The sequence below is a fragment of the Oryzias latipes genome, chromosome 10 (genome assembly GCF_053564925.1).
Source record: "Oryzias latipes strain Hd-rR chromosome 10, Olatipes_Hd-rR_3.1".
Taxonomy (NCBI): Eukaryota; Metazoa; Chordata; class Actinopteri; order Beloniformes; family Adrianichthyidae; genus Oryzias; species Oryzias latipes.
In genome coordinates, this window is record NC_136246.1 from 2,125,424 (window position 1) to 2,145,286 (window position 19,863).

Genomic DNA, 19,863 nt, shown 5'->3' on the forward strand with positions numbered 1-19,863 from the left:
ATCTCAGGGCTCACCGGCGCCCCCTATCATGAGGCACGAGAATGTCTGGCCTCACCCAGCGGCTTTTTTGCCGGCGTTTAGCGCTCAGCACAAGAAACACGTCCCTCACATACAGTTATTTATAAAAACAAACACTGTACATCATATACATCTGCTAAATTATGTAAACTCAGCTCATATAGTACAAGTGACTGAACCGACACACAGAGAGACAGCAGTACCGTCTGACTGCATAGGTATTGCGCAATCCAAGGTGAGGCTCAGCGGGCTGGTGCCTCATCGCACGTCACTTAGTATCTGAACGGCAAATGCGGATATTCAGCGATTTTCAAAAGAAAAAACACCCAAAAATGTTACATTTAAATGCAAAATGACTGCAAAGCACAAATTACTGATTAAATATAATAATTTAATTTATTTTTTCTCTTTTCTTCCCATAATGACAGGTGAGGCACAGCCTCACCTGCCTCTCCTGACTGCACGTCACTGTTTGGCAGTAATATCACAGTCTAGCTTACTTCTCAGCCCTAAAGTAAAGCATGTTTATAACTCCTTTGACTTTAACTGAATTTTCCGACTTCCTATCGACTATTTTTGATTCTGATCAAATTATAATATTAGGGGATTTTATTATTCATGTTGATGACCCCAGTGACTGTCTAGGAAAGGCTTTTGCAGCTTTATTAGATGATGTATTTTTAGGAAATATAACGTGTCATTCCACTGCTACGCAGATGACATCCAAATCTATCTTCCCCTAAAATCTGGAGGAGCAGAGGGTCTCGACAGATTGCAGAACTGCTTAGCAGACATCAAGTCTTGGATGGAGCTGAACTTCCTCTGTCTGAACAAAAACAAGACAGAGGTGTTTGTTTTTGGAAAGTCTGACCTGCTGACAGGCTGCTGTAGGGCTGTTGGCCCCCTGGACCCTTCAGATGCTCTGTTCATTAGAAATCTTGGGATAAACCTTGACAGGCATTTTAAATTTGACAAACAGGTCAGTCTTGTAGTCCAGTCTAGTTTTTATCACTTAAGGCTAATTAGCAAAGTCAAGCCATATCTACCTCCTCACGCTTTGCAACAAGTGATTCATGCCTTGATCTTCTCTAGACTGGACTACTGTAACTCTCTGTACAGTGGTATGGATCAGTCTCTGCTCCGCCGTCTCCAGCTGGTTCAAAATTCAGCGGCCCGCCTGTTAACGGGGACCAGACGGTGTGAATAATAATAATAATAATAATACATTTTATTTAAAAGCGCCTTTCTAAACACCCAAGGTCACTGTACAAAGTTAGAGGTAAAACACAATAAAATCACAAGTTAAAAACAATAAATAAATTGGATTCATTAGTAAAATCAGCTGACAGAAAATGAGAAACTGTGTTCCGGAAATGCAAGCTTAAACAGCTAGGTTTTGAGTCTGGATTTAAAGATCAGAAAGGAGTCAGTGTTGCGGAGGTCTGGGGGGAGAGAGTTCCAGAGTTGGGGTGCAGAGCGACTGAAGGCACGGCTCCCCATGGTGACCATACGGGCCGGTGGGACAGAGAGCTGAAGAGAAGAAGAAGACCGAAGAGAGCGAGAGGGAGTGTTAACATGGAGGAGATTAGAGAGATAGGAGGGAGCCAGGCTATGGAGGGCTTTAAATGTGTAGAGAAGGAGCTTGAACTTAATCCTAAAGGCTACTGGAAGCCAGTGCAGTTGCTGGAGAACGGGAGTGATGTGATGGAAGGAGGGGGTTCTGGTGATGATGCGGGCAGCTGAATTCTGGACTAACTGAAGCTTATTTAGAGTTTTGTTGGGAAGACCAAAGAGAAGAGCATTACAATAGTCGAGACGAGAAGTGACCAGACTATGAACTAAAATGGAGGCGGAGTGGATGGTAAGGGAGGGGCGGAGACGATTAATATTACGTAGATGATAGTAGGCTGACCGAGTAATGCTATTGATGTGGGATTGAAATGATAATGTACTATCAAGGATGACACCCAGACTCTTTACTTGAGGGGAGGGGAAAACTGGAGAGGAATCGATGGAAAAGTTAAAATTAGAAACTTTGGAAAGGGTGGATTTGGAACCTACGTGGAGTAATTCAGTTTTATCACTGTTAAGTTTGAGGAAGTTTAGGGTGAACCAGGTTTTTATTTCAGACAGGCAGGAGGAGAGGGAGGCAGGTGGAATAGAAGAGTTGGGTTTACTGGACAGATAGAGCTGAGTGTCATCCGCGAAACAATGAAAATCAATATTGAATTTACGAAATATATTGCCTAGGGGTAGCAGGTAGGTAATGAAGAGGAGGGGACCGAGAACAGAACCTTGAGGAACACCAGATGAAATGAGTGAGGGTTGGGATTTGAAAGAATTCAGTTGAATAAATTGAGTGCGGCTTGAAAAATAAGAATGAAACCAGCGGAGGGGGGTGGACTCGATACCGAGGGCTGAAAGTCTGTGGAGGAGGATGGAGTGAGATATGGTGTCAAATGCTGCGCTCAAGTCGAGGAGGATGAGGATGGTGATGAGTCCAGAATCAGCTGCAAGGAGAAGGTCATTGGTGATTTTTAGTAGGGCAGTTTCTGTGCTATGAAGGGGATGGAAACCAGATTGAAAGGGTTCAAAAAGATCATTTTGGGTGAGATGATGGGAAAGTTGGGAGGCGACTATTTTTTCAAGAATTTTTGAAATGAAGGGGAGGTTAGAAATAGGACGAAGATTATGAAAGGAATTGGGGTCTGAGCCGGGTTTTTTTAGGATGGGTCTGACGGCAGCGATCTTGAGGAGTGAGGGGACAATACCTGATGTCAATGAGGAGTGAATAATGGCACAAATGAAAGGAAGAAGAGAAGGAAGGCAGGATTTAACCAGGGATGTTGGTAGGGGATCTAGCAAACATGTGGATGGTTTGGACTTATGGATGAGGTGGGAAATTTCACTGGGATCAGGGAAGAGAAAGGAAGTGAATATATGAGTTACAGATAACGAGTCAGACAGGGTGGGAGGAGAGGTGGAGGAATGGAGATGCTGATGGATATCTAGAATTTTCTGGTTAAAGAATAACTGAAGAGAATTACAGTGCTCATCTGAATAAAAATGAGGGGGAAAACTGTTACGGGGTTGAAAGACATTATCCATTAAAGAAAACAGAATTTTGGAATTTCCCTTATTTGCATCAATCAGTTCAGTGAAGTAGTTTGTTTTAGTGATAGAAACCAAGTCCTTGTATTGTAGAATCTGTTCATTGTAGATTTCCCTGTGAGCGGGAGAGCCAGTTTTTTTGCAGAGCCGCTCCAACTGGCGGCATTTGGCTTTCATTTTATGGAGTTCAGGGGTGAACCAGGGGGAAGATTTAACAAATAAAACAGACCGGGTTTTTACAGGAGCGAAATTGTTAAGAACATCTAAAAGGCAGTTATTATAAAAAGAAACCAGATCATCAGGGTTGGACGAGTTTGGGAAAGGAATGCGCTCTAAATGAGAAGAAAACAGATCCACATTTATATTCTTAATGTTTCGGAAGGAGATGAGGCGAGTGGGTTTGATCTCAGATAAAATCAAGGGGATGCTAAAAGAAACAAGATAGTGATCAGTCATAGGAAGGTCATCTGTGGAACAGTTAGAGGGGGTTAACCCAGAGCAGCAGACCAGGTCCAGAATGTGTCCCTTAGCATGGGTAGGCAGCTGAACATGTTGACAAAAACCAAGACTGTCCAGGCATGAGCAGAAGTCTCTGGTGAGGGGGAGGTGGTTGTTATCAAAATGTATGTTAAAATCACCCATACACATAACATTAGGAGTGAGAGACGATAGGTGAGTTAGCAGAGTTCCAAAATGCTCCAGAAAGTCCCTGTTCGATTTTGGGGGGCGGTAAACCACTGCTATTACAGTTGGTGTGGGTCCAGGCAGCATGAAGGCAGTGCACTCAATGGAGCTGAATGAGGGGAGCGGAACCGGGAGGACTTTCCACGTCTCGCGATATATCACCGCGAGACCGCCTCCACGGCCATGGCAACGAGGCTGACAGAGGTAAACAAAGCCGGGAGGGGTGGAGTCATTGAGAGAGGAAAAGTCATTCTGTTGCTGCCAAGTTTCCGTAACGCAGAGAAAGTCCAAGTTACGATCCACAATTAGGTCATGGATCAGCTGACCCTTGTTAGAGAGGGAGCGGATGTTGATGAGGCCAAAGTCAACAGTCATGCCAGCGTCCACTCAACCGGAAGTCAAGGTGTGAGCATATAACCCCGATATTACGCTCACTTCACTGGCTGCTTGTGTCTTTTAGAATTTCTTTTAAGATTCTACTTTTGGTTTTTAAATGTCTGAATGGTCTGGCACCTCAGTATCTTTCTGAGCTTTTGCATGTTTATCGTCCATGTCGAGTCCTAAGGTCTGAAGATCAAATGCTTTTAGCGGTTCCCAGGACTCGGCTTGTGACTCGGGGAGACAGAGCCTTTTCAGTTGCAGGTCCTAAACTCTGGGATGCTCTCCCCTATTCTGTGAGGTCTGCCAGAACTGTCAGTAATTTTAAGACTCTTTTAAAAACACATCTTTTTACTCAGGCTTTTAACTCCAGTGAGCATATCTAGTGGGACTTGTTCATTTTATTAATTTTATTCTTTTATTGTTTTTATTGTTTTATTGCTTTTATTGTTCAATTGATTTTATTGTTTTATTGTGATCATTTATTGCATCATATTGTTTGTGATTTTATTGGATTTTATGTTAAGCACTTTGGTTGCCTTGGCTTTTATAAGTGCTATACAAATAATAAATTGATTGAAATTGATTGATGTTGGTTTCACCCAAAATGTGAATGAACCCACTCACTGTCATAAGCACACCCTGGACCTTGTTCTAACCCATGGGATAGAGATCAGCCAGCTGAGTGTCCTTCCTCTTAACCCCATCATTTCTGATCACTTTCTGATTACCTTCCAGTTTACACTGGAACATCCTTCTGCCCCAGTGAATGAGAAACAGCTTAGAAGAACCTTAACTGACCGTTCTGTGTCTGAGTTTAAACACACAGTTCAGCCAGTACTTAGTGATATTCTGAGAAAATACTCTGAGTCCAGCTCCCACAGCATCAGTCCTAGTATAAATGACCACTTTGTTAATGATGCCTTACAATCCCTCAGGAGTACACTCGATGTTGTTGCCCCCCCAAAACCTAAGTTTGTTAGACAAAACCGAGTAGCACCGTGGTTTAACGCTGATACTCGTTCTCTTAAACAAGAAACCCGTAAGTTGGAAAGAGAATGGGGCCGCTTCGGTTCAGAGCAGTCTCTGGATATCTGGAAACATAGCCTATTAAATTATAAAAAAGCTCTGCGTAGATCTAGAAGCCAGTACTATTCAACCTTAATATCAGAGAATGGAAACAATCCAAGATTTCATTTTAGCACTATTGCTAAATTAACTCGCAGTCAGAGCTCAGTAGAACCACATGTTCCTGTTTCTCTCAGCTCTGATGATTTTCTTACATTTTTCGATAGTAAAATCTCAAATATTAGACATAAGTTAAATCAAGTTATTCCTACTATCAGCCCAGAACAGGCTGAAGCGGTAGAAATGGAGGCATCCATAAAAACCTCTGTAACATTGGACTGCTTCACTGCTGTGGATCAAGTGGAAATAACATCAATTGTTACGTCCTCCAAATCCTCAACTTGTCTGTTAGACCCAATTCCCACTAGACTTTTTAAAGAAACTTTTCCCCTAATTAATGATCCCATATTAACAATGATAAATGCCTCTCTGGAAACGGGTTACGTGCCACAGTCTTTTAAATATGCAGTTGTTAAACCTCTTCTGAAAAAGCCCAGTTTGGATCCTAGCATCTTGGCCAACTATAGACCAATATCAAACCTCCCCTTTATTTCTAAAACCCTAGAAAGAGTTGTAGTTAAGCAGCTTTACTGCCACCTACAGGACAACAGCCACTTTGAAGACTTTCAGTCGGGATTTAGACCCCACCACAGTACGGAAACTGCACTAGTTAGAGTCTCTAATGACTTGTTATTGGCCTCAGAAAAGGGACTACTTTCTATTCTGGTCCTGTTGGACCTCAGTGCAGCCTTTGACACTATCGACCACGTTTTTTACTCCATAGATTAGAGCAGGACATAGGGATCAGAGGATCTGCTCTCCAGTGGTTTAAATCCTATCTGTCCGATAGGTATCAGTTCGTTAATGTAAATGGACATTCCTCTCAGTGCATTCGAGTCAACTATGGAGTCCCACAGGGCTCAGTCTTGGGACCCATCCTGTTTACGCTTTATATGCTACCCCTAGGAAACATAATCAGGAAACACAGCATTAATTTTCATTGTTATGCCGACGATACGCAGTTTTATTTATCCATGAAACCTGACCAGAATGACAATATAGAGAAACTGAACGCCTGCATCAGAGACATCAAGACCTGGACGACAATTAATTACCTCTTCTTGAACCCAGAAAAAACTGAGGTCATTATACTAGGTCCTAAAAACCTCAGAGATGCTCTGTCTGCTCAGATAGTCTCCATGGATGGCAAAAGTATAGCCCCCAATTCTACAGTTAGAAACCTTGGGGTTTTATTTGACCAGGATTTATCATTTAAGGCTCACATATCTCAGGCATGCAGAACTGCCTTTTTTCACCTGCGGAATATTGCTAAGATCAGAAATATACTTTCTAAGAGTGATGCTGAAAAACTCATCCATGCATTTGTTACGTCGAGGCTGGATTACTGTAACTCCTTGTTAGCAGTGTGTCCTAAGAGTTCCTTAAGAAGTCTCCAGTTTGTTCAGAACGCAGCAGCTAGATTGTTAGCAGAAACTAGCAGAAGAGATTACATCACTCCTGGGTTAGTTTCGCTCCATTGGCTCCCAGTGGATTCTAGAATCAAGGTCAAAATCCTCCTGTTAACCTATAAGGCCTTACATGGACTGGCCCCTTCCTATATTAAGGACCTCATAGTCCTTTACCATCCAAACAGAACACTTCACTCACTAAATGCAGGACTGCTTGTGGTTCCTAGAATTAGTAAAACTACGGTTGGAGGTAGAGCGTTTAGCCACCAAGCCCCTGTTTGATGGAATAAACTCCCAGCTCATGTAAGAGAGGCCGACTCAGTTTCTACATTCAAAGTTAGACTGAAAACACAGGCTTATTGTCAGACAAGTTAGTATTCAGAGATTATTTAACTTAATGTTAATGTCTATATTTCAGACTTTTAAGCAAGTGGTCAGAACATCCTCCCCCGGGAGCAAGATGGCCGCCGAATCTCCGCCTCTGGTCGCTAGAGATTGGCTGACAGAGGAGCCCGCCTACTTCCTTCAGCCCATCCTTAGAATCACAGCATCTGGTCTCTGGGGGGAAACCTCACAGATAGACACGGTACGGAATCCCCATGGGTGGCAGGAACTGTCACCGCAGGAAGTCGATCCTAGAGCTTTGTTCTTCACACGTGAACGGACGCCTGGAGTGGTTCCCACAGCTGGCGTGTCAGAGATAGTTAATTTATGGCCCATGTCAGACCTACAACCAAATGGCCTTAGAAGATCAAAGACTGTTTTCTCCTGAAGGGATGAGTTCGAAACTCCAGCGTCACAACCTCTTTACATATGCAATGTTCAGGAAGCCCCTTTGATATTCAAAGGAACCACACACAGTAAACCTGAAGGAAACTTTCAATGAAATAAAGATAAGATAAAAGCCTAGGAGAAATGAGGACCACAAAAAATAAATTCCTTCAGTTTCCCTCTCTTGACCTCACGAAGTGAGGTCACACAAAAAATAAAAACACATTATCACATCATGCAATCAAAACAGCTGTGGTCTTGAGCCCTCACAATCTATAACAGAACCAATGTGCATTAATGTGCATTTCAAAGGTGTTGATGATCCATTTATGAGTTTAGCAGCAAAAAACCTGTGGAGCTTGCATTAATGATCTTTAAGAAACATTCAGTTGGACAGGAAAAATGCTTGCTAAGGCCCCGAGCCCCATCGGCGACCGTCCCTAAGGACACTCATGCTTCATTGGATCTTTGGCACATTGGCGTTTACAAAGAACAAGACATAAAATAGTAAATAAAGAAAATGCACAAATACAAATTCAAATTATTCTAAAAAGTAAAAGATAAAGACAATAAAATAGCACTTCCTGTAAGGAAAAGGAACACCTGGAATTAAGGGGGGGAATTGAGAAATGTTAAAGCAGAACAAAAAGCACACAGACGATGAAAAGAAAAAAGAAAATTGTCAAACATAACAGTAAGCAATTTTATAAAATGCAACAAAGTCCAAAAAAGGTCATTCCGGGTCTCGAACACTCGCGTCCTCCTTCTGCATGTCCCACAAGCTCTGGCAAGCTTGGACCTGGCCTCCTATGGACTTCTCAATAAGCCTGTTATTAGAAATGTGACACATCTGATACAACAGAACGGCTGCAAAAGGACTTGGGGTGTCCACTGCTAACCACTGCTAACCACCAGCTAAAGACGAGCTTTAGCTGGTATTTTTGTCAGAACTGAGCGACTTTATCAGCAGAATTAAGAACAAGGAAGTGAATACTTCAATCACTTCTGATTGGTCAGACTGATGACATGTGATTAAGCCTTCAAGAATGATTGGCGGAGACAGTTAAAGGGGCGGGACTTTTCCTTACACACTTATAGCTGCAGCTATATCGCGGTACCGTGATTCTTATCAAAATGTCTTTAATAGAATTAAATAAACACAAAAAAAAGTATTTTTAAGATCTTTTATATTCCTAAATACTCAGTGTTTTATCAGGGCCTGTTTGGATGAACACAGAGCTGATTTCCTGGAGATGGAAAATGTTTTTAGATCAGTGAATGATGGCAATTTCCCACAGCGCACTTGACCATCTCCCACGGCACACTAGTGTGCCGCGGCACATTGGTTGAAAAACACTGGTCTAATGACCCAGTCGTAGAACCTACTCATCTTTGCTGTAGATGAGAGAAAATCAGATGAACAGACACACAAAGCTTTAAACATTTAAAAAACTGTGTTACCATTTAAACATTCTTTCTAGACAGTAGACAATACATTTAAACGCTGATAATAATGAAATAATAAAATAATGTCCTTCTTTTAATCATTAAGACCTCTTTTGTCTACCTCCCTCTCTTGGCCTGGGGCTAAGCTCCAGGACAAACACATAAAACGAATTAAATGTAAAGCAAGAACATAAAAACAATAAACTGTTAGGTGCATCGATAAGGTGAACAGGCGTCCTGTCCACGCTCCTGTAAAGGCAAGGTCACAAGAAGAAATAATACAACTGCAACAGAAGATCTTTGATTAATTCCAGGCAGAGTTCAGCAGTTGGTGCTGCGAGCGGGATGTCATCAGCCTACATCATGAAAACACAAACCTCTTGTAGCATAATGTTCTGTCAGAGTGACTTTAAACAGTGATCAAAAATGCAAGAAGGATTTTAAGAATACATCTGTAATAAAATGCAAATAATTGTCTGCTATTTTTATGTAATGGAATGCAAAAGAAAACATGTGCTAAAGCAATAGCAACAAACAACACACCTTGTGGGGTTAAAGGTGACAGCATGCAATATGGATCAGGGACGGATAGGTTTTATAATAATGATGACGTCATCAACTTAAATTAACATTAGCTTAAATCATATGCAATCCATCTACTTTTAAAACCGGTTTTCAAAAAAGTAAACCATGAAGAATACGAATATTCAATGACACCATAGTTCCACAGCCCAGACTGAGTTTCCTTCCTCCCTTCATCTGCATCAGTCACTCAGCTGCACTGAGATCTAAAAACTGTGCTCCTGTAGTTACCTGAATCACCACCGGGGGGACGATGAAGAATGAACCAACATCAACTGAACCTGTGGACCATGAAGCATCAGAGAGCGTTTTAAACATCACCTCTGCATCTTCATGAGCCGTCTCCTCTCTGCTCAGTTGTTGAAGGCAAAATAAAACTGTACATTTTTATTGAGGGAGGAAAGTGAACACCTGAAAAAACACAATTTTGCCAGTATGTGGGGGAGTGCTAAGTGAGGTACAGCTGTGTACCACTGCATTTGTGAGTTTGTGAATGCAAAATAAACTGTTAAAACCCACAGGACCACTATATGTTAATGTAGTTTAAATGCCATGTATGGCCTGCTACCTGATGAAATGCTCATCATCCTCTCCGTCGTAATAGAGCGTGCAGTTCAGGTCATCGGAGGCGGAAAATGCTTCAAGGACAGGTTTCTTGGCTTCTATACCTGAAATTCATGTACACACCTGGCGTGTCAGGGGCCCTTGGAATTCTGCAGTGGGGGTTGGCTGTGGCGTGTGGCATGGCATCCAGTCTGAATGAATGCTGGCTCCTGCTTTGACAAGAATGTCCCGTCCCAACAGATTCACAGGCGTGTGTGGTAAATGCACAAATGAATGTTCCATCATCTGGTCAAAAGTCAGTCAGATGGTCTTTTGCCGGTTTTGAGGAGTCAGATGTTCATTTGTCAGAGCTGATGGAGGTAACTGGCAGTTTATGGAAGAACATGTCGCACCAATGTCCATTAGACTCATCATGGAGTTACCTCTGAGCTTGACAGGGACCATGACTCCTGCATCACCAAGTGGTATTGTCCAACTTGTCACCCCTGTGGCCCTCGCCACGGTGTGGGAGGGGCTTGGAGCGGTTGTGGGTACTGTTCATTCCGCCACACCCTCTGTGCATTCTGCTGTTGGGTACCTCGTTGTGGGCAGTCGGGCCCATTTTGTCCTGAGCGCCACAGATGCCATGTCCAGCTGCTGCTGGGGGTGGGTCCCCTGGGTGGGTCACGTCTGACAAGATATCCGCCTTTTTTTCCTGTCCCGGCATCCGATACCTGAACATTGCTGCAGGTCCTGAGGGTATTTAAACTCATCATGTTATTTGCTTTGTTTAAATTTGTAACACCTTTATTATCCCAAGTGGATTTTTCAGTTGTTCAACTTCTCCCTCTGCCCTGTAATGTGCTCTGCAGTGATGAATCAGATGCATGTTAAAATCGACTCTTATCACCTGCCAGACGCTCCACTGCATTCTTCATGTGTAAATTCATGCCTTCAATTGAGTAGGAGCTGACCTGAGGGTCAGTCATTCCTGACACGGCCCCCTCCTGTGAAGGTAGTGAGCTGTGGAGGATGGTGAACTAATCTAACTAACGCTAATCATTCACTCTTAATCAAAAAAATAAAGAAAAATTGTTTTGACTTACCATTAAGGACTTGCTGCCCTACAAAAAGAAATTTGGAGAAGTGCTAAAAGCAGCAAAATCCCACAATTTAAGCTTTCCATATTTAACCAAAAACACAATTCACACTCTAAAATACAGACAATAACTTTTAACCATTTTTGCAAAAGACATAACACAACAAATTAGGTACCTTGCACAAACAAAAATAAACCATTTCACTGAAATGAATCGTTCATAACTAGCGTTTTAACATTCATGTTCCCTCTTGTCCTGTTCTACCAGACCCTGCTCCATTTTACTTACAATGCCTTTCATTTCTCCTGCTTTTCACCTTACATTTCTTGTCTCTACATTGCAACATCCTTCCAAATCCTCAAAAACCATGTTTCCCTTTTTCTTTACCTCGTCCTTTTCCCCATTCTGAAAACAATTTTCAAATACTATTGATTATGATTCAAACAAACAAAACCCCAGACATTCTCATTCACACTGAAAACCAGCACATCACAACAATCCTAAATAATTAGGTAAAGATTAAAACAAACAGACAAACTAAATTAAACATTGTAAAGATTCCTTTAAGAAAGTCCGGATCTAAACCAACAAATACTAATCAATGACGAATAATACTTCTTTGAACACAGCTGAACTCAATCACGGGGACATACAAACAAATTAGAGACATGTATTCGCAATGAGAAAACCGAAATAATTGCAAAATTATTTTACACAAAATGTATTAGACCGATACTACCTTACCATGTTTTTTGAAAAGCTTTGGGGAACCTCCCGAGAAAGTTGTTTTTGTTCGAACAGAGACGGGTTGCAGCAGTCATGCATGCAGCCATCTCACCGTTGCGGCAGGGGCTCCCGTCGGAGGCGCTGCGCTACATAAAAACCTTTTTCGGTGAACCGAAAACCCACTGAAATTTGTTTTTAAACCACAACCGAAGTCATTACCACGCTCGATAACGACTATCCCCACCATGATTTTACCGCAAATTACATCCCAAACTCTTCAAATTTTCATCGTGAAAAAGTTCAGCACGTCCGGCATATTTGGTCGTCAGGGACGCGTCTCGCCGACCACATGGTACAAACAAAGCCAATCACAGTCGACGACGCCATTTTGGCTAGGACTCCGTCACGCTTACCACGTGGTACAGACAAACCCAATGAGAGTCGACGACACATTCGAAGCAACTAAAACGTCCCGTCATTGGTCCATGTGACGTAAACACACTGTGAGCAAGATGGCTGCGTCCATAGAGCAGACAATACACAGGGAAATGTGAAAGATACAGTTAAAATACACAGATTTCAAACACTTTTTCATCCAATTCTTTCCAAAATCGCATACATTTCATTCCATTCATTCTCATTCAAGCCATTTTCACCGCTGTTGTCAAGTCAAGTCGTCGGCGTCATTAAGTCTGTCGTCAAAAGAAAATTCACCGGTTTCCTCATCTGTCTAGTGCACCTATCATTTTTATTGTGAATCTCTTTGTGGTTTCTCTACGCATTAAAAATAATTTGTGAAGGTTCGCCGCCTTCCTGGTTTTTCCGAAAATCCTAAAACGCGCAAAATTAGTTCCTATAGTAACACCGTTTTTTCGTACGGGATTTTGTACAGGCTCAAACAGACGCAAAACCTACCAAATTTTAACGTAATCCAAATATCACACGCTCCCAATTTAGTGTTTATTCAATTTTTGACAGGCTGAACAGACACAAAACCTGCACAATTTCCTCAAATTCAATTTCATACATTTCCTAAGTCCAATTTGCTGTTTCAGGAGTGTGAACCACAACTTATTCAGGTGCGTTATGCCGTCCACATACTTCACTTCCCCACAATTTGAGTTATTCACTAAATGAATAACGTAATCAATATGCAGAATTTACGAACAGGTTCCTGCGTTACCTTTCTTGTTTGAGGCCTCGAGGGAAGTCAACCACGTGGAAGTACACCACCACCTTGGTGCCGAAAGTCTCAGAAATCTCGTAATAAAACCTTTATGATCCTTTTATCCGCGTTGCGATTCCGCGTCTTTCCCTACCTTATCACATCAGGGTCACCATAAATGTTGGAAAATATAATCTTTCGCTTTGAGATTACTTTCCTTGTTGCATGTTCAAAAAGGTCGAGAAGAAGAAAACCACGGGATTCGGCTGGGTTAAGTTTAACAAATTTATTCCCTAACAATATTTCTAAAAAGTAAAAGATAATAAAACAGAATAAAACAGATTGATCTGGGTGTCCAAAACCAAGGCCTGCAATACGCAAGAGGTTACATTCCGAATTCACATGCAGCTTGTCTGGAGACACAGGAAAATTCCTTGAGTTCAGACTTTTAAGCATGTGGTCAGAACATCCTCCCCCGGGAGCAAGATGGCCGCCGAATCTCCGCCTCTAGTCGCTAGAGATTGGCTGACAGAGGAGCCCGCCTACTTCCTTCAGCCCATCCTTAGAATCACAGCATCTGGTCTCTGGGGGGAAACCTCACAGATAGACACGGTACGGAATCCCCATGGGTGGCAGGAACTGTCACCGCAGGAAGTCGATCCTAGAGCTTTGTTCTTCACACGTGAACGGACGCCTGGAGTGGTTCCCACAGCTGGCGTGTCAGAGATAGTTAATTTATGGCCCATGTCAGACCTACAACCAAATGGCCTTAGAAGATCAGAGACTGTTTTCTCCTGAAGGGATGAGTTCGAAACTCCAGCGTCACAACCTCTTTACATATGCAATGTTCAGGAAGCCCCTTTGAAATTCAAAGGAACCACACACAGTAAACCTGAAGGAAACCTTCAATGAAATAAAGATAAGATAAAAGCCTAGGAGAAATGAGGACCACAAAAAATAAATTCCTTCAATATACATATATATATATATATATATATAAAATGCGAATTGCGGGGCTTTTTAGCGGGCTCAGGCAAGAACGAGTGAAGCACTGCAGCTTCACGGCAGCTGATAGGCTAATGCACTTAGCATCGGCTAAAATGCTATTGGCAAAGCGGGCCAAAGTTCTGCAGAACCTCCAAGCAATGTCTTTAGTTCAGCGAGCTGATCGATTAGAGTGATGTGAACAACGCCCTGAAAACAGGCCAACATCGTGGCTGCAGCTCTGCAGAGCAGACTGTGATGTAAACAAAGCATCTTTGCCACATTAAAGCGTCTCCTTCATCCTGTCATGCTGCTGCATCATCATCACACTCTATTTTTTCAGCAAAGAATGAGTGTCCCTCCCCCCCTTTTATTTCTGATGCACCAGTTAGGCTCCTGTTTCATGCTCCTTTTAAAAGTACTGGAAAAAGCTACAGTTAGCAATATTGGAAATAAACAGCACTTTCTTTCCTCAATCATAGTATACCTTTTATAGTGGGCATTATTTGTATTGAAAAATGTACTTGTACTTGTTGGTATTTAAGTTAAAGTCTTAATATTTGTTCTGACCATTGAAATGGACTTTCTCTGTTGACAGATGTATGACAGACTGAAAGCCTAATAAAGTGTTTGTATAATCTGTTGTTCAATTTACTTGCAGGTGAAACTAGTTCTGCAAATTTGTTGAATACATAAGAGCCGGTCACTGTTACTTTTACTTATTAATATTATTGTCTTAAGTATTTAAAAAAAATATCGGTTGAGTATCGGTATCGGCTACAAGAGGCAGGAAAATATCTGGTATCATATCGGTTGTAAAAAGTCTTTATCGTGCATCACTAAAAATAAATATGTCTGATAACTACGTGTTGTTCTTAAGTTGACTGAACTCAAAAAATGATTTATCTTAACCGAAGCAAATAATTAAGTTAGATCAAGGTGAAAAAGTTTATCTTTACAACATGTATACATGATCTTATAACCCTTCCACGGCGCAAAGGACTGTATTATCTGAGCTTCTTCATCTAATAAATAATCTTCAAATGGACATGCCATGCTCTGTTACCTCTTTGAAACCAACTAATCTTCAACTAAACCTGCTCCAGACCAGGTTGTGTTCAAAGCATAAGTTGGTATGGCAACTTAACATACCCAGACAAACTATTTCTACTGTTCCAGATGTTAATTGGATAATCAATCTACCTTAAATGATAAGGGTCTAGATACTTGGCGCAATGCTTTATCATTGTCCCTATGCTAAGAGTTCTCCTTACCTAATTTCTTTCTTTTAGTAAGTAATTCTTTTCAGTTTGATTTCTCCAACATGCAAGAAGTTAAAAAGAAAAAACTGGAATGTTCTGACAATGTCTCTATTTTCCCCAAGAAGTTACAAGTTTTCTTGTCAGAAGCTTAGAACACCTGATACTTTTTTAACAGCTGTTAATAAAGCTCAAAATAGTGTAAAACTGCAAGACTGTAGTCTTTGAGTTCCTTGCTTCACCAACAGTGCTCCATGCACCCATTGACAGTAAATGAAGCTGGATTAAGCAACCCCTCCTCCTTTGCATTCCAAACAGGAAGTACCAGCTGGTCCCAAAAAGCCAACATCGTAGACTTCTATAGAGAAATAAACAGCTATTACTCAGTTATTGTATTTTTCATAATCACAATTCTCAATCTGATACAATTTTCTGGCATGTTCTTGCTAGGCCTTTTTTATATGATATATTTTGCTTTAGCGCAAGATATTCAAGTTATAAACTGACTAATGAGATGCCTAAGTTGGCTAATTAACTATTAAATATCGTCAGCGCTAAGTTGGTATTGTTGACACGTTTCTTTTTTTATTATTATCTTTTTTGTCATTTCGATTTTATTAAAGGGCCAGAAATGCAGTTAGCGACAGGGAGAAGATTCTCCTTCATTTGTCTATTTACTGTTTGTTAGCACTCGTCCGCCACCTACAAAAGGACACTCGGTGCAGAAAATCAAAACAGTGGAAATCTTGCTAGAGACGTTTGTTTTTTAAAGCTTTGTTTCAATCAATTACTGTCTTGTAGTCATATTAATCCGAGCAGACACAAACCGCAATTATTAATGTCTCTTTCGTGATCATGTTTACAACGGTTGGTAATTCCGTGTTTTGAAGCCACCCACACGCCACTACCAGATCTGAGTCCCTGATTGGTCACAGTAATATATCGCTGTGATTGAGCGTGAAAATGTTCAGCCAATTGAACTGTCAGCGCACGATCAATGAACGCCCCGTTCGTACGTAGAGCTCTCGACTGGACTTTAAAACTTGCTTAGCGACATGCGATCACGGGTGTTCTGGACGCGGAAGCCCAGAATTCTGGTCTGCACCATTTTGCAATGTCACTGTTTCCTTTAAATCATAATTATGCAAATAAACACAAACCAACTCATATGGTAAGTCATTCAAAAACACGGAGACGTATGTGAACAATACTTGGATGTACAGCAGACACAAACAAATTTTTGCAATGACACTAGCACGAATCATCTGTCAAAGGAGACATTGGCCTTTTTTTCAGCTCATGGAGCGGTGAGCTGCTCATGCTTAAGAACAACACGAGCTCAACCTGCCTGGGGAACCTGAGGTTCACTTTAATGGATGTTTTTGCGCTCATTTTGACCAAGCAAGTCTGAGACAAAGCACAGCATGAGGCAGCGTGCACAGTGAAAAAGTGTACAATGAAGTCAGTACCAGCTATGCTCTGAATGTCAATATTTCTGGCGTGAATACTGAGTGGCACCAAAGGCATCAACAAGAGTGTTTAACATGCTGTGAGTTGACTTTTAACACATTTCCAAGGGCAACTTTGGAAGTGCTCCATGGGAGCCCAGAAATGGAGCACAACTTTCTTAATAGCCATTAGCTTGTGTTCTTTTCTCTGTCGCAGGGGGGAGGCAATGGGGGCGAGGATAAAATTGCCACAACCTTCGAAATTCACAGCGGACAGGCGCTCCCCTCTGGGCGCTGAAAAGTGTTGCAGCCTCAGAGCAGAATCTTGCATTACTGTTGACAAAGAGGCTGTGCAATACAAATGTTTTTTTACTACACTGTACTGTAAGTCTGGAATCTTTCTCACACAAATGTGATCCTCACATACATTAAAGGGTCTAAATCATGTTTTTCATAAGCCTTTCAGAGTAAACTTTATCCATATATTTATGAAAATATATTACCTTGTGGAACACTAAAGCAGTGTTTTTTGAGCCAAGGCACACTTTCTCCTTGACAAAAATCCCGCGGCACACCAGCATCCAAAAATTAAAAACAGGAGAAACTCAGAGTCTGTATTGATGTACAGTCCATCTGCAATCTCACGAGCATTTTTGGGATAATTGTGGCAGAAAAAGCTGGAAGTTGCAGCTGTTTTTTCCAAAAGATGTAATCAAAGTTAAGTTAGTTTTTATCAATAATATTCAACTAAATTATTTGAAGTTTTACCCTGGTAGTTGTTTTTCCCTTTAGTTTATTAAGATGCAATTTTATGTAACCTCACAAAAAAAATAAAAATATTCTTTCTAAATAGTGATTTATTTATTTATTTTATATTTATTTTAATGTAAGTGCAAAGGCAACTGTATTTATCCCAGGTGAGATTACCAATGACACAGGTGGGTGGAATGATGGGAGCGGCTTCCTGTTGGTCGTGGGTGTTGAATATGCGTGAGAGAGCATCAGGCTTGACATTACGACTTCCTGGACGATAGGTGATGTTGAAAGTGAACCGATCGAAGAAAAGGCACCAACGGGCCTGACGAGAATTTAGGCATTTAGCAGTGCGGAGGTAAGCGAGATTCCTATGGTCAGTCCATACTATAAAAGGCTGCTTAGCTCCCTCAAGCCAATGACGCCACTCCTCTAACGCGAGCTTTATGGCAAGGAGTTCGCGGTTACCCACATCATAATTTCATTTTCTTAACCGTTTTGTCCCTTTCGGGGTCACGGGGATGCCGGAGCCTATCCTGGCCACTTGTGGGCGAAGGCAGGGGACACCCTGGACAGGTCGCCAGTCTGTCGCAGGGTAGAATGTCCACAAACACACACCCATCCACTCTCACACCAAGGGACAATTTAGAAGCATGTTTTTGGACCGTGGGAGGAAGCCGGAGACCTCGGAGAGAACCCACGCATACATGGGGAGAACATGCAAACTCCACACAGAAAGGTCCCCCATAGATGTAATGTTTTTCATGTCCCCCAGCCGGGACTTGAACCGGAGGCCTTCTTGCTGTGAGGCAAGAGCGCTAATCACTGCGCCACCGTGCAGCCCCAGCGGGAGACAGTTTACGCAAAAAGAAGGCGCATGGCTTGAGCTTGCCAGTAGAGTCTTCACGTTGGGATAGGACGGCTCCAACCCAAGAATGAGAGGCATCAACCTCAACGATAAATTGACGTTGCGGGTTGGGCTGTATGAGAATGGGAGCGGTGACGAACATTCTCTTTAGATTATCAAAAGCAGTTTGAGCCTCCGGACTCTAAATAAACGGTTGGTTGACAGAAGTGAGTCTGGTAAGAGGGGCGGCGAGATTGCTGTAGTTCCGAATGAACCTACGATAAAAATTGGCGAAGCCGAGAAAACGTTGTAACTGCTTACGTGTACTGGGAGTCTCCCAGTTAGTGACTGCGGAAACTTTGGCCGGATCAGAACGGATGTTGCCAGCTTCAATAATGAAACCGAGAAAGGAGACAGTGGAGACATGAAATTCGCATTTCTCTGCTTTTACAAAGAGTTGATTTTCGAGGAGACGTTCGTGAACCTGACGTACATAGAGGGTGTGAAGTTCAGGATTGGGGGAGTAAATGAGAATGTCATCGAGATAGACGAAGACAAACCTGTTAAGAAAATCGCGAAGAACGTCGTTTACTAGGTGTTGGAAGACTGCAGGGGAGTTCGTGAGCCCAAAGGGCATTACCAAATACTCAAAATGCCCAAGAGGGGTGTTAAATGCAGTCTTCCATTCGTCCCCTTCTCTCATACCAGGTGATACGCGTTCCGGATATTTTAACTTAAGACATACACATTGTTGAAAAAGAATACCTGACCTGCTATAACAGATTAACAGCAGTTAATAAACCGGAAAATGTAGAACGCACTAATGTGTTAGCAAAACAATTAAACAATAACGTGAGTCAGAATATTAACCAGCCACCATACCATTATCATTTTTTACTTTTCTCCACCGTTTTGGAAGGTCATGTCCGACCTCATCTTGGTAACTTGGGTATCAGAATTATTTTTGAGTTTTCCATTAGAAAGTACGACAAACCGGGTCGTTTATGTGCAAACTTGACCTTGAATCGATTAGTATTTTACGTAAAAATCACGCAGCTGCACAGAAAGGCTGGATAATGTCCATCCTCCAAACTTACCTGGTGATTGATTGAAGTTCTTCATCTTTTTTCAGCGTCTGATGGATAAAGTCTCTTTTGCATGAAGTTCTCCTGTTGTCGCTTTGATCAGTGTGACAAAATGTGCTCCTTTTTTTTCTTTTTCCCAACTTTTGTTGAAACAAAATGCGCTCGTAAATGCACACTGTGCCAGGCTAAGACGCAATGTTGTTGACCAATCGTTGCTAAGAGTTGCGTAACATCATTATTTGGGTTGCCAGATTGGTTCAGGTGTGTTGAAGGGGGGGGGGGGGGGGGGGGGGGGTTATTAAAGTGCGCAGTTACGCAGCTGCATAATTTGCGTATAGGGAGGGCCGGCCATGCCTCTCTGTAATC